Source organism: Amia ocellicauda, chromosome 19 (genome assembly GCF_036373705.1).
Source record: "Amia ocellicauda isolate fAmiCal2 chromosome 19, fAmiCal2.hap1, whole genome shotgun sequence".
Classification (NCBI taxonomy): domain Eukaryota; kingdom Metazoa; phylum Chordata; class Actinopteri; order Amiiformes; family Amiidae; genus Amia; species Amia ocellicauda.
In genome coordinates, this window is record NC_089868.1 from 1,576,750 (window position 1) to 1,589,801 (window position 13,052).

General features: G+C 41.9%; 3 non-coding genes across 3 annotated transcripts; all 3 read right to left on the reverse strand.

Annotated features, from left to right (window-relative positions):
• Nucleotides 1–1,376: 1,376 nt before the first annotated feature.
• On the reverse strand, nucleotides 1,377–1,448 carry trnag-ucc (transfer RNA glycine (anticodon UCC)). Its single transcript has one exon. It is a non-coding gene; the product is annotated as a tRNA-Gly (tRNA).
• Nucleotides 1,449–3,757: 2,309 nt separating this feature from the next.
• trnaw-cca (transfer RNA tryptophan (anticodon CCA)) lies at nucleotides 3,758–3,829 on the reverse strand. The gene has a single exon. It is a non-coding gene; the product is annotated as a tRNA-Trp (tRNA).
• An 8,867-nt stretch (nucleotides 3,830–12,696) lies between these two features.
• Nucleotides 12,697–12,768, reverse strand: trnag-ucc (transfer RNA glycine (anticodon UCC)). Its single transcript has one exon. It is a non-coding gene; the product is annotated as a tRNA-Gly (tRNA).
• Nucleotides 12,769–13,052: the final 284 nt, after the last annotated feature.

Consider the following 13,052-nt stretch of genomic DNA (forward strand, 5'->3'; position numbering starts at 1 on the left):
ATGGTTCAATACGGACTCAATCCCCTTTCATGGACATGGCAGGGAACTTGCAGTTAGAACTAAGGAGTCTAATAAGACTTGGTGGTACGCAGAACTGAAGTGCCAAGTGACAGGCTATCACTTTCATTGCACACCGCATTGTCTTCTCGCAGGGAGCGAATTGGGGAAATGTTGGATTTACGGCATCATGTAGAAAGACAGAATGGTTTAGTTACAGAAAAAGATAAAAAAAAGATAGTGACCTTTCTTACTAGCTGAACTAACCTGCATAAAATTAAGAAGATACAGACATTTTCATGCAATTATTTCAAGTTACAGTCTGCTGCTCAGACACAGTTTGGCGCACAGATGCAACTATCATCAACTCAATTATAAACATATATCTAGACAGACAGAGAGACAGACATGGACTACATATCGTGCACATTGTATGAAATCATGCTGGTATATGTAGGCTTGTAGATGATTGTTAAGAGGCCTATTTGGAAACATACGAAATGAGATATTACCATAATGAAGTCATGATACATGAAGGAAATGTTTTTCATGTTGGCAAAAGTACCCTGTCAAAATGAAAATGAATGAGAGAAGACTAAAACAAAGGGCTCGTCCGGGATTTGAACCCTTTGAATCATACCCCTAGACCAACGAGCCACATAGCACAGGTTTCTGTGAAAACTAGTTAACATCGGTGCCACGTAGAGAGTTGTGCGCTCCTCTATTTGAACACTTTCTCCTTCAAACATTGCATGAGTGTCTGACTGCCGCCATCTAGCGGTGCTGACTGACCGATGGCTCGGGTATCTTGGATGTTGTTAAATGACATAACTGTCCGCCCAAGACACTGATGAACAAGGGTCATAGTTTTCCCTTGTAATAATAACAACAATAGTAATTGGAGTGAATGGAAGTGGCATTTCTATTTCACTTTACTTTAGCCGTCATCGTCGCCAACATTGTTGTTGGTGAGCATGGAGAGGAGTGTATTAGCTTTTAAAGTATATTCAAGCAAAGAACACGTCAAATAAATGTAATACCGAATACTTTTGCACGCAAGTGCACATGTATGTTACAGCGCTACTGGGAGCACGGCCCACGTCAAGCAAGAGGGCGCAGTAAAGGTCTGCGAGTCAAGTGTGATGTGGGTATCCTGCAGCAGGGAGAGGAACCTTTGTTTTTCTACAGACGAAGCTGGTGCTGTGGGATACTAGTGTAAGGCCATTTATTCGTCATCTGTTCATGCGCAACGGTTCACCAGAAGTGTGTTAGTGAAAACAGCGGTAAGTGCAGGCTTAGTAGGGTCGCAATAGCTTGAATGGTGTCGAACTCCCCCGAAGCATCACAAGTGTGATGGCGGAAGCCTAGAAAGAAAACGTTGCGTTGGCCGGGAATCGAACCCGGGTCAACTGCTTGGAAGGCAGCTATGCTCACCACTATACCACCAACGCCCAGAAAGTCTCTCATTCCATGACTTTTGATGCATTTCAGATCATTCATCTGACTAGATACATGCGAATAATTACAGCCTACAGTGTAAAGCTTCTGATTACAGACAGGGCGTGTTGAGTGTGCTAAGTAACTTGCTAAATTCACTAACAAACAGTCGCTGCTCTTACTACAAAACAGGTGCAAGATATATCATTCTTAGCTAAACAAACCACGTAAACAATCAATGTAACTCTTAACTAAACTAGGAAACGCGAGAGAAAAAGGCGATACTTAGCTGCGGCGACTTGAGCGACTTCTCAGCTGGCTTGCCCGAGTGTCCAGATGCATATGTGGAAATACTTCTATACAATCCATGAACATAGATTCTCGATAGATGAATACTGTTTATTTAAAGGTCAGTTTTTATTTAGCGCATAGTTTATTGAATTTACCCACCAAGGTGGAACACGGACAATGATGTATTTGATTGACAGTGTAACTTGGACTGTTGGAGTAACTTGGACACCCATTGGAATGGAAAAACAAACTCGAGAGAAAAGTGTGTGTGTGTGTGTGTGTGTGTGTGTCACCTGCTGGTAGTGATGCATTTACATAACCTACAGACTATTTGGGCTGATTGTTCCTGGTGTATTAATGAAACTTTTCAAAGCGGTGGCTTACGTAGATGACATCACAGTCATTGTTAAGAATGGCAAGGATGTACCTTACCTTAAATGACTGTCAGAAATGAATTGAGTTTCTTCAGTGGTTAATGGCTTTTACTGGGGGAACTAGGTAGAAAGCAAGCCACTGTCTCTAGCCACATTTTGGACAAATGGACAAAACTAGATGGATTTAAAAATAGACGGATAGACAGTCGGATGGCGTCTGTCTACAATATTTTAAATGATAATAGTATATGTAGTATATGCATGTGCATTATAAACTAATCTTTACATAAAAGGGGTAATACCATAATAAAATGCTGATGAGAGGAGAAGAGATCTTATTCACTGGCCAAATACATGATTTCGACAATTGTCGTACATCTTGACGGCACTTAGCTTTACTTTTCACAATGTATGACTGCACTTACTGTACTTAACTGTATACATTGGAAGTTGTAAAATGTATTATCTTGAATTGCTTTGTTTAATGTAAATTTGAATTTGTAATGTTTGATGCCTTGTACTTAACTGTATTCTTGCACTTATGTTGCAAGTCGCCCTGCATAAGGGCGTCTGCCAAGAAATAAAAATAATAATAATGTGTTTTATACAATGAGAAATTAAGAAAACCGTAAAAGAAAGGCATTTTAAACCAGGACCTCTCGCACTCTAAGAGAGAATCATATCTCGAACAAACTTACATTAGTGACATCTTTACACTAGTGCCACGTAGAAAGCGGTGCGCTCCAACAGCTGGAAACTTTCTCAGTCTCAAGTTCAAGCACCTTGTGTGTGACTGCCATCTAATGTTGCTGACTAATAGCACTATTGGACTAGAGGAGCTGGGGCTGGCAGAAATTCAGCCAGGCTTTTCTACAGGCGCAAACTCAGCTGATGCTGTGTAGGCTACTCCGTGTACGTCAATGAAAGTCTAGTGACTTCAATATACACACCCCGATGCACCCAAAGAGTGATTGTCAAAGTATGAGTGACTCGCTCCACTAGCAGCACCGACCTGCATCTCTCTGTGACACCCGGCGCCTCCGTCTGGATAAGCTGCTGGTAATGCCGAGCACGGCAGCAGATCTTGTACAGTGGAACCCTAATAATATTCCTAATAATATGGCAACATCCTGGGGGGTCGGTGTGCCGCGCCACAGTGCAGCGACCTTGGCGCATCACTAAAAGGCACCTTAGCGAGGCCTCGGAATCGCTCAAACATGAACCGAGAAATGAACATTGAATCCCATCTACTATTATTACCTAGTAGTGTTGATGTTATCTAAAGTATTTCTATACGTTATTATTAGTGTATGAATTGTGTCGACCAGGGATCAGAAAGTGAGACAGTATTGGGTAGGCGGTAATCGAAAGCACAAGAAATACATAAAAGGGAGCTATACAGCAGGTGAATAAAACACGGATTGTGACAGTCTACTGTTAATAGCCTATAACAAGGCAGATTAAAATATAACAAACGATACGGAATCTTAAAATCAAATATAATTTCAACGTGCAGGAGACCAGACTGACTTTTATGCATCCTCTCGGGTGTAGATGCATGTTACTTAGACTAACAACGTTTGCATTCTAGGATATTAATAACACTCTCCACAGCAGGAATTATTGAGTGATATTACAGGGAATGTAGAGTAAAAGACTGACCCCGACGTGATTTGAACACACAACCTTCTGATCTGGAGTCAGACGCGCTACCGTTGTGCCACGAGGTCCTTAAACTTCAGTTAACACAGGACGTCAAGGAAAAATATTGGGAACTATGGTGATGTTTTGCTAGTGACCATTTAGGTTAATGAATGGGCAACTGAAGCATTGACGTGATGAAGAAGTTAAACAGAATGCTAAAGAGATAGTGACAGTGAGCATGACACAGAACACATGGCATGACGTGAATACCAAGTTAAACTTAAAGCAGAAATTACAGAAAGAAAGAAAAAAAAACGGATACTGCACATGTGTTTGGTCTTTCCTATATCTTTAATATGATATCTCAGTAGTTTAAATTTGATACAGAAATTATTCTGGAATCCCATGAAATGGAAAATACAGTGAATATAAAACTATATTTGCTGTATTTATAACAAATATATTCCGCTTATACACTCACCTAAAGGATTATTAGGAACACCATACTAATACTGTGTTTTACCCCCTTTCGCCTTCAGAACTGCCTTAATTCTACGTGGCATTGATTCAACAAGGTGCTGAAAGCATTCTTTAGAAATGTTGGCCCATATTGATAGGATAGCATCTTGCAGTTGATCGAGATTTGTGGGATGCACATCCAGGGCACGAAGCTCCCGTTCCACCACATCCCAAAGATGCTCAATTGGGTCGAGATCTGGTGACTGTGGGGGCCAGTTTAGTACAGTGAACTCATTGTCATGTTCAAGAAACCAATTTGAAATGATTCGACCTTTGTGACATGGTGCATTATCCTGCTGGAAGTAGCCATCAGAGGATGGGTACATGGTGGTCATAAAGGGATGGACATGCTCAGAAACAATGCTCAGGTAGGCCGTGGCATTTAAACGATGCCCAATTGGCACTAAGGGGCCTAAAGTGTGCCAAGAAAACATCCCCCACACCATTACACCACCACCACCAGCCTGCACAGTGGTAACAAGGCATGATGGATCCATGTTCTCATTCTGTTTACGCCAAATTCTGACTCTACCATCTGAATGTCTCAACAGAAATCGAGACTCATCAGACCAGGCAACATTTTTCCAGTCTTCAACTGTCCAATTTTGGTGAGCTTGTGCAAATTGTAGCCTCTTTTTCCTATCTGTAGTGGAGATGAGTGGTACCCGGTGGGGTCTTCTGCTGTTGTAGCCCATCCGCCTCAAGGTTGTACGTGTTGTGGCTTCACAAATGCCTTGCTGCATACCTCGGTTGTAACGAGTGGTTATTTCAGTCAAAGTTGCTCTTCTATCAGCTTGAATCAGTCGGCCCATTCTCCTCTGACCTCTAGCATCAACAAGGCATTTTCGCCCACAGGACTGCTGCATACTGGATGTTTTTCCCTTTTCACACCATTTTTTGTAAACCCTAGAAATGGTTGTGCGTGAAAATCCCAGTAACTGAGCAGATTGTGAAATACTCAGACCGGCCCGTCTGGCACCAACAACCATGCCACGCTCAAAATTGCTTAAATCACCTTTCATTCCCATTCAGACATCCAGTTTGGAGTTCAGGAGATTGTCTTGACCAGGACCACACCCCTAAATGCATTGAAGCAACTGCCATGTGATTGGTTGGTTAGATAATTGCATTAATGAGAAATTGAACAGGTGTATCTAATAATCCTTTAGGTGAGTGTATTTGCCTTTACTAATATTGTATTTTATTTTACAATAGGTTTAATATAATAAGGTCCAAATAATAAATGTACATATTTGCACATGCTTGCTTTTGGTGAACAGGTAGAATTGGCCATTGTCTGAAAAAACATGCACTCACCTAGTTATTCACAGTTTAAACAGCGCCAGTGAATATTGGGTTTTAATGTTACAAGAGTGACGATGAAGTTATTGCGTTTAGTTGCTTTAAATAACTACAGTGGTTTGTGGATAACAGGAATATGTGCACATACAGAAAAGTTAAAAGTAACGCTGGGAAAGTACATAATCAAATCAAGTTTCACGAAAGATGATATGCTTCAGATACAACTTAATAGTAAAAATGCATTATGGTAAAGAGTTAATAGCTTTGTTGATAACCTCAACGTATGCTAATCAGTCTCTGTTTCGTGTTTATTATCATAATAATTGTAATTATTATTATTAGTAGTAGTATTCTACAATAAAACTTGCACAAGTTCGAATTGTGCCGATATGTTTTCTGCACAAGGAAAAGTATATATATTATTAAGTTACACAAGCATTGTAAAGAAACCAACAACATATAGGCACCTGGGTGTGTTCTTCCTACTTGGATAAGTAGGTTAGCCGGCTAAGTTTCAGGATAACTTGGCATTAACTCGGGATTTTCCATTCTCCGTAGCGAGTTTAAAGTTCAGCCAGCTATGTTTCCAGAGCAGCATGTCCAGCATCTCAAACCTGCTCCCTGTCAGGTTAACTTGAAGTTAGATGGCTAACAATCTGACTGTATTTCATCTGCCCAGTTAAATGACAGCTGACTGTGTCCCCCAACAATGACGGCGCCGTTCCTAACAGATTCAGTAGTGATCCAGACCCAGTAGCTTTTCTGCGAGGAATAATTCATAGAGATTATAGATTTAAATTATACAGATTAATTATTTGAGCGTTACAGGTTCGGTCGGAAAGGAATGATTTACGTAGCCGATTAATTAGGACCGCACATCAGTCATTCCGCCCTGGGCCGGCCCTGACCAATTTGATGCCCTAGGCAAGATTTTAGCTGGTGCCCCTGGCATCGCAGCCAATTCCACCACCGATCATTGTGTTCATACACTCACACAGAAACTGCATAGCTTTATGTCTTAGATTTTCTTTATTTTTGAAACAATAAAAAACCACACAAAATAAAAACAGTATGCAAGAAACAAGTGACAAATCGAATTATGAATACAATATAAATTAGTATTGCACGAAAAAACTATATTACAGACACCATAGTGCAAGATGCATAATGTAGCAGTGTTCTACAGCCTTACCGCCTTGCCTTTCTTGCAGCAAACAAGTGACATAAAACGAATTATAAATAAGTGGATGTTTCCTGCAGCACACTTGAAAGAAAAAGTACATTTCTCAAAATTATGTTATAGGTAATGGAGGTTGATGAAAGAGTTAAATAGCTGATCGATCAAAAGGTGTGATCGTTGTGGGGCATCGGTAAGAATGCACAATTCTCATTCATTCCAAACAGTGTCCCTTTATTGCATCACTAGCAATGGGCGTTAGCCTATTTTGGTATTTGTTTTGTGTGTTTTTTATTGCTTTTTGTTTTGTTTTATTAATTCACTTTAAACCTCTTATATTATCACATTATTCCCATTAAAATCACGTTTGTTTACTTTGAATGTCCCGCCCCACTTCACGGAAATGCACGAGTTTTATTTACGATTGATTGATTTAAATATACACATGGCTAATCACGCATTCATGAGAGTACCCGCTTATTCGCCAGGTTCTACGAAATTCAATAATTGACCATGAGGAGCACCTGTTAGGCTGGAGATAAAATGCTCCCGGGGTGGAGCTGGGGGGGACGGGATTGCAGAGCAACGGGAACGAAACGTGGAGCCAAAGGCGAACGAAGGACTTGATGGACAAGTAACGGAAAGGGCTAAGAGACCCAGAGGAGAGCTGAGGCGACCTCTGCAACGCTAGCGAGAGTATCCAGAGAAGGGATAGCGTACAGGCTTTTTGAACTACAGTGGTGTTTCAAAGGATAACAACGAGCAACCTGTTTTTTTTTTTTTCAACTCGGCCATTGTTTTCTTGGACTGTACATGGACATTGTAATTTCTTTGTATTGCCAAACCCGGACCAGAGCAGAAGCTGAATTTTTGTCGGAGCCCCTCATTACTTTTTACTAGGACACGTGGACTATTGCCTGCCCCATTCCAGCTCCTGGTGCTGCCGGAGGAGACCTACAGAACCCTCCACGAATGCATTTTTTAGTTTGAACTTTTTTGTCTTTTTAACATAAAGAGGAAGTCTGATGGATTTTATATTAGAGATTTGTAATCCAGTTAATTGTATACCTGTCTTGTGTGGTCTGTGGTGTGCTCCTGGCTTGAGATTCCCCAATTTAAATAACCTAAATCGAAGGGAGAATTGAGGTAGTAAATGCAAAATGGGCATATTTGGGCAATCGACAACCTCCCAATGGGTCCTAGCGGCTGTAGACAACCGCTAGGTGGTGTAGTCGTGCTTCCATAAGTTTTACCCCCCAGTGGTACTGTATAACTTCCACTCTGTGACACATCCTAGATTTTAATAGCGACAAGATGTGAAGTCATAGTGAAGAGCTTGGGAAGGTGCGGTCACGCCTGCTTCATCAATGACGGGAGCTTTGGGGAGACGGGAGGCAGTCACATTACCTTCCTGAGAGCAGTAACTGCCGAACCAACACACATTACTTGTGTGTGCCAAATACTTCTGTTTTATTAGTACCTAATTTTTCAGCACCAGTATTTAACTTTTCAGATTGTTGGAAAAAAACTGTACAGGTATTCCCTGCTAACACACAACATTGCCAATAACATTGTAGCAATATAATTTATATTGCTACAGCATTGAGGCAATGTGCTAGCAGGGTTGTTGTACTTTGGAATCGGTTCATGCTTCACGATTGGTTAATTGCCTATTTTTTTTTTTTGCCTTCATAAACAATTCGTGTATCGACTTTGCTCCCTTTTTCTTGGGATTGTGCGTCTTGTAGGCAGTCCATAGGTTGTCCCTATATTAATATATTCATGAAATTCCAACCGAAATAGCGACAGTTCTACAGCTATTTCAAACCAGAAGTTTGAATCGCTCCTGATTTCAGGAAAAGGTGTAAATAAAGAACTGTCTCGTTCTGTCCGTCCCTCCCCTCCTCAGCCTTGGATCTCTTCTGTTCTCTGCTCAACCAGTCTGCGCACCACTGAGCACAAGTGGAAGAGATCCAAACTCCCAGCTACCCTCGCACTCTACCACTCTCTACTGCCCACATTCCCCTCCTCGCTCACCTCAGTCTTACTTCCAGTCATTCTTTGAATCCACTGTCCACAACCCCCGCAAGCTTTACTCCACCTTCTCTCTCTTCTCCCCCCTCCTCCCTCATCTCATCTCACCTCATCATTTTGCCTCATTCTTCTACAAGATCACAGACATCCACAAGCTCTTCAACAGTCTCCTCTCCACTCCCACCCTGCCCAAGTCTCCCACCGATCAAGCTTCCATTTCTTCATTCTCTCCTCTCTCAGACTCTGAACTTTCCTCTCTCCTCCTAGGTCACAAACCCATAATATGTCCCCTGGACCCTCTCTCTACTCGCCTCCTGCAAGCGTCTGCTCCATTTCAACTCCCCTTCTTCTCCTCCCTCCTCAACTCCTCACTCCTCTCTGGCTGTTTCCCCTCTTGCATTTAAACAAGCTGCGGTCATCCCACTCCTCAAGAAACCTACCCTTGACCCCACCTCTCCTCAGAGGCACCTGTCTCTGCCCTGTCGCCCTACTCCCCTTCCTCTCAAAGACCCTCGAGCGTGCGGTCCACTGTCAGCTCTCTGCATTCCTTTCCCATCTCTCACTTCTTGATCCTCTGCAATCCGCCTTCCAAACACCGCTCACACCACTGAGACTGCTGTCCTGGCAGTCACTGACTCCCTCAACTGTGCTCGGGCAGCCTCCCTCTCCTCAATCCTCATCCTCCTTGGTCTCTCCGCAACATTTGACACCGTCGATCACTCCATCCTCCTCTCCTGCCTCGCTGACCTTGGAATCTCTGGGACTGCTCTCACTTGTTTCTCCTCCTACCTCAACGACCGGACCTATCAAGTGGCGAGCTTCCTCATCCACCCCTCAACCTCTCCTCACAGGCATAACCCCCGGGTTTAGCTATCCTCCCGATGGGTCACACTTCGGTAACTACCTTTTTTACTTTCATGGGGCCCTGAAATCCTCGCTGCGCCCCTGGTCATGAAAGCTGTAATGTCTGGTATCAAAATACATTACTGGCTTTCGGCTTACACACGTCATTTCAACCCACTTGCTCAAGCAGACCGAGTAAACGTTTACTCGAGGTATACGGTCACACAGAAGGAGCATCCCAAGAACACCAGTAAATGGCGTAGAAATTTTGAAAACACGCACAATTTTCCACGATCTAAGCCCACAGTTTACGTGCAAATTCTAATGTCTGAGATGATGGTATCCATGTAACATTCCGGAAATGGACGCATTTTAAAAGTGCAAGGTAACGGTCTGGTCCATTTATTGTGGGTTTCAAGGTAAAGTACATTGCTGATGGACGTTTCATGGTTAATGCAGATCAGTGGTTTCCTTTATCATTATGCTCTCTAAATTGTTGTGGGTCTGTTGTACACTGTTCAGTTTTGTACATCGTGTTTTAATCCTAACTTGATAAAACACTTCGATTCATGGCTTTGTAGCCCCACCAGTGACGTAAAAAACCACTCGGTAAGATCATTAAAACAAAGTATTAAACAAGGCGCAATGCACAAGACAGTCCTTTGCCCTGTGCAGGGCTGCGGGTAAACAACTCGTCTCTAGTGCAATAAACTAAGACCATGTAAACCCGAGAGGGAGAGGGGCATTTAATCTGTGACTCGAGCATATTGTCTCCAGTGAGGTCAATACACGCGTCAGGGATATGTATGCTAAATGTAATGTAAATATGATGGATATAATGTATATTGTGGTGGAGTTTATAAAGATAATGTCAGGGGAACTTTAGTGATGTTCTGTGTTTTCTAAATTCCAAGCAGTGGGACTTTAAGTCATAACTTTGTGAGGAATTTACATGTCTTTATAAATTATATATCATTATAAAGTAATAATCCAGCTCACTTTGCTAGCTAGCCTACTGCCAGTTGCCATCCAAATGATGATAATGATCAGCTAGTAGTTAAGTACTGCAGTAGTTTGCCAGTTGTCAGCTAATGATTTTTGATAGTATTGTATTATTTAAATTCAGTTTTTTGTGCACTACAGTATTTTCAATATTGAGTATTTTTGGTGTGGATGTTATTTTACCTAAACAGTTTATTAGTTATTGCTCTGATTTCAATATGCATAGTGCACTATTTACATTTGTATTGATTATTACATCAATTTCTTCAACAAGTACAGTGTATGTTAAAGTGCAATACATGTTCTGTGATGTGCATTATTTAAATGTTTGTGTTTATTTTAGTTTTAACTAAACATTCTCTATACGCCATAAACATGGGCACCACTAAAATGTTTTTCATCGAGAGGGGGGATGGTTCTGGGGCTACTATCAAATCTCGCATATGGCCCCCAAATGGCTAGGGCCGGCTCTGGACATCACACATTACATAGGATGGGACTGACGTTGGATGCGACTTTTCGTGACTTAAATCAAGTAACAAGTTACTAGTACACACATAGCCTCTAAGTGTACTGAGTAATGATACTCTCTCTTTCGTTCATTCGTTCCTTAGTATAATTACCTTTAGTAGTAGTAGTACTGGCCACTACTCGGAAGGTAGCGATGCGCACCAGCTTTCTCATAGTTTTGTGTTTTAGATAATGGTTCAATACGGACTCAATCCCCTTTCATGGACATGGCAGGGAACTTGCAGTTAGAACTAAGGAGTCTAATAAAACTTGGTGGTACGCAGAACTGAAGTGCCAAGTGACAGGCTATCACTTTCATTGCACACCGCATTGTCTTCTCGCAGGGAGCGAATTGGGGAAATGTTGGATTTACGGCATCATGTAGAAAGACTGAATGGTTTAGTTACAGAAAAAGATAAAAAAGATAGTGACCTTTCTTACTAGCTGAACTAACCTGCATAAAATTAAGAAGATACAGACATTTTCATGCAATTATTTCAAGTTACAGTCTGCTGCTCAGACACAGTTTGGCGCACAGATGCAACTATCATCAACTCAATTATAAACATATATCTAGAGAGACAGAGAGACAGACATGGACTACATATCGTGCACATTGTATGAAATCATGCTGGTATATGTAGGCTTGTAGATGATTGTTAAGAGGCCTATTTGGAAACATACGAAATGAGATATTACCATAATGAAGTCATGATACATGAAGGAAATGTTTTTCATGTTGGCAAAAGTACCCTGTCAAAATGAAAATGAATGAGAGAAGACTAAAACAAAGGGCTCGTCCGGGATTTGAACCCTTTGAATCATACCCCTAGACCAACGAGCCACATAGCACAGGTTTCTGTGAAAACTAGTTAACATCGGTGCCACGTAGAGAGTTGTGCGCTCCTCTATTTGAACACTTTCTCCTTCAAACATTGCATGAGTGTCTGACTGCCGCCATCTAGCGGTGCTGACTGACCGATGGCTCGGGTATCTTGGATGTTGTTAAATGACATAACTGTCCGCCCAAGACACTGATGACCAAGGGTCATAGTTTTCCCTTGTAATAATAACAACAATAGTAATTGGAGTGAATGGAAGTGGCATTTCTATTTCTCCTTACTTTAGCCGTCATCGTCGACAACATTGTTGTTGGTGAGCATGGAGAGGAGTGTATTAGCTTTTAAAGTATATTCAAGCAATGAACACGTCAAATAAATGTAATACCGAATACTTTTGCACGCAAGTGCACATGTATGTTACAGCGCTTCTGGGAGCACGGCCCACGTCAAGCAAGAGGGCGCAGTAAAGGTCTGCGAGTCAAGTGTGATGTGGGTATCCTGCAGCAGGCAGAGGAACCTTTGTTTTTCTACAGACGAAGCTGGTGCTGTGGGATACTAGTGTAAGGCCATTTATTCGTCATCTGTTCATGCGCAACGGTTCACCAGAAGTGTGTTAGTGAAAACAGCGGTAAGTGCAGGCTTTGTAGGGTCGCAATAGCTTGAATGGTGTCGAACTCCCCCGAAGCATCACAAGTGTGATGGCGGAAGCCTAGAAAGAAAACGTTGCGTTGGCCGGGAATCGAACCCGGGTCAACTGCTTGGAAGGCAGCTATGCTCACCACTATACCACCAATGCCCGGAAAGTCTCTCATTCCATGACTTTTGATGCATTTCAGATCATTCATCTGACTAGATACATGCGAATAATCACAGCCTACAGTGTAAAGCTTCTGATTGAGTGTGCTAAGTAACTTGCTAAATTCACTAACAAACAGTCGCTGCTCTTACTACAAAACAGGTGCAAGATATATCATTCTTAGCTAAACAAACCACGTAAACAATCAATGTAACTCTTAACTAAACTAGGAAACGCGAGAGAAAAAGGCGATACTTAGCTGCGGCGACTTGAGCGACTTCTCA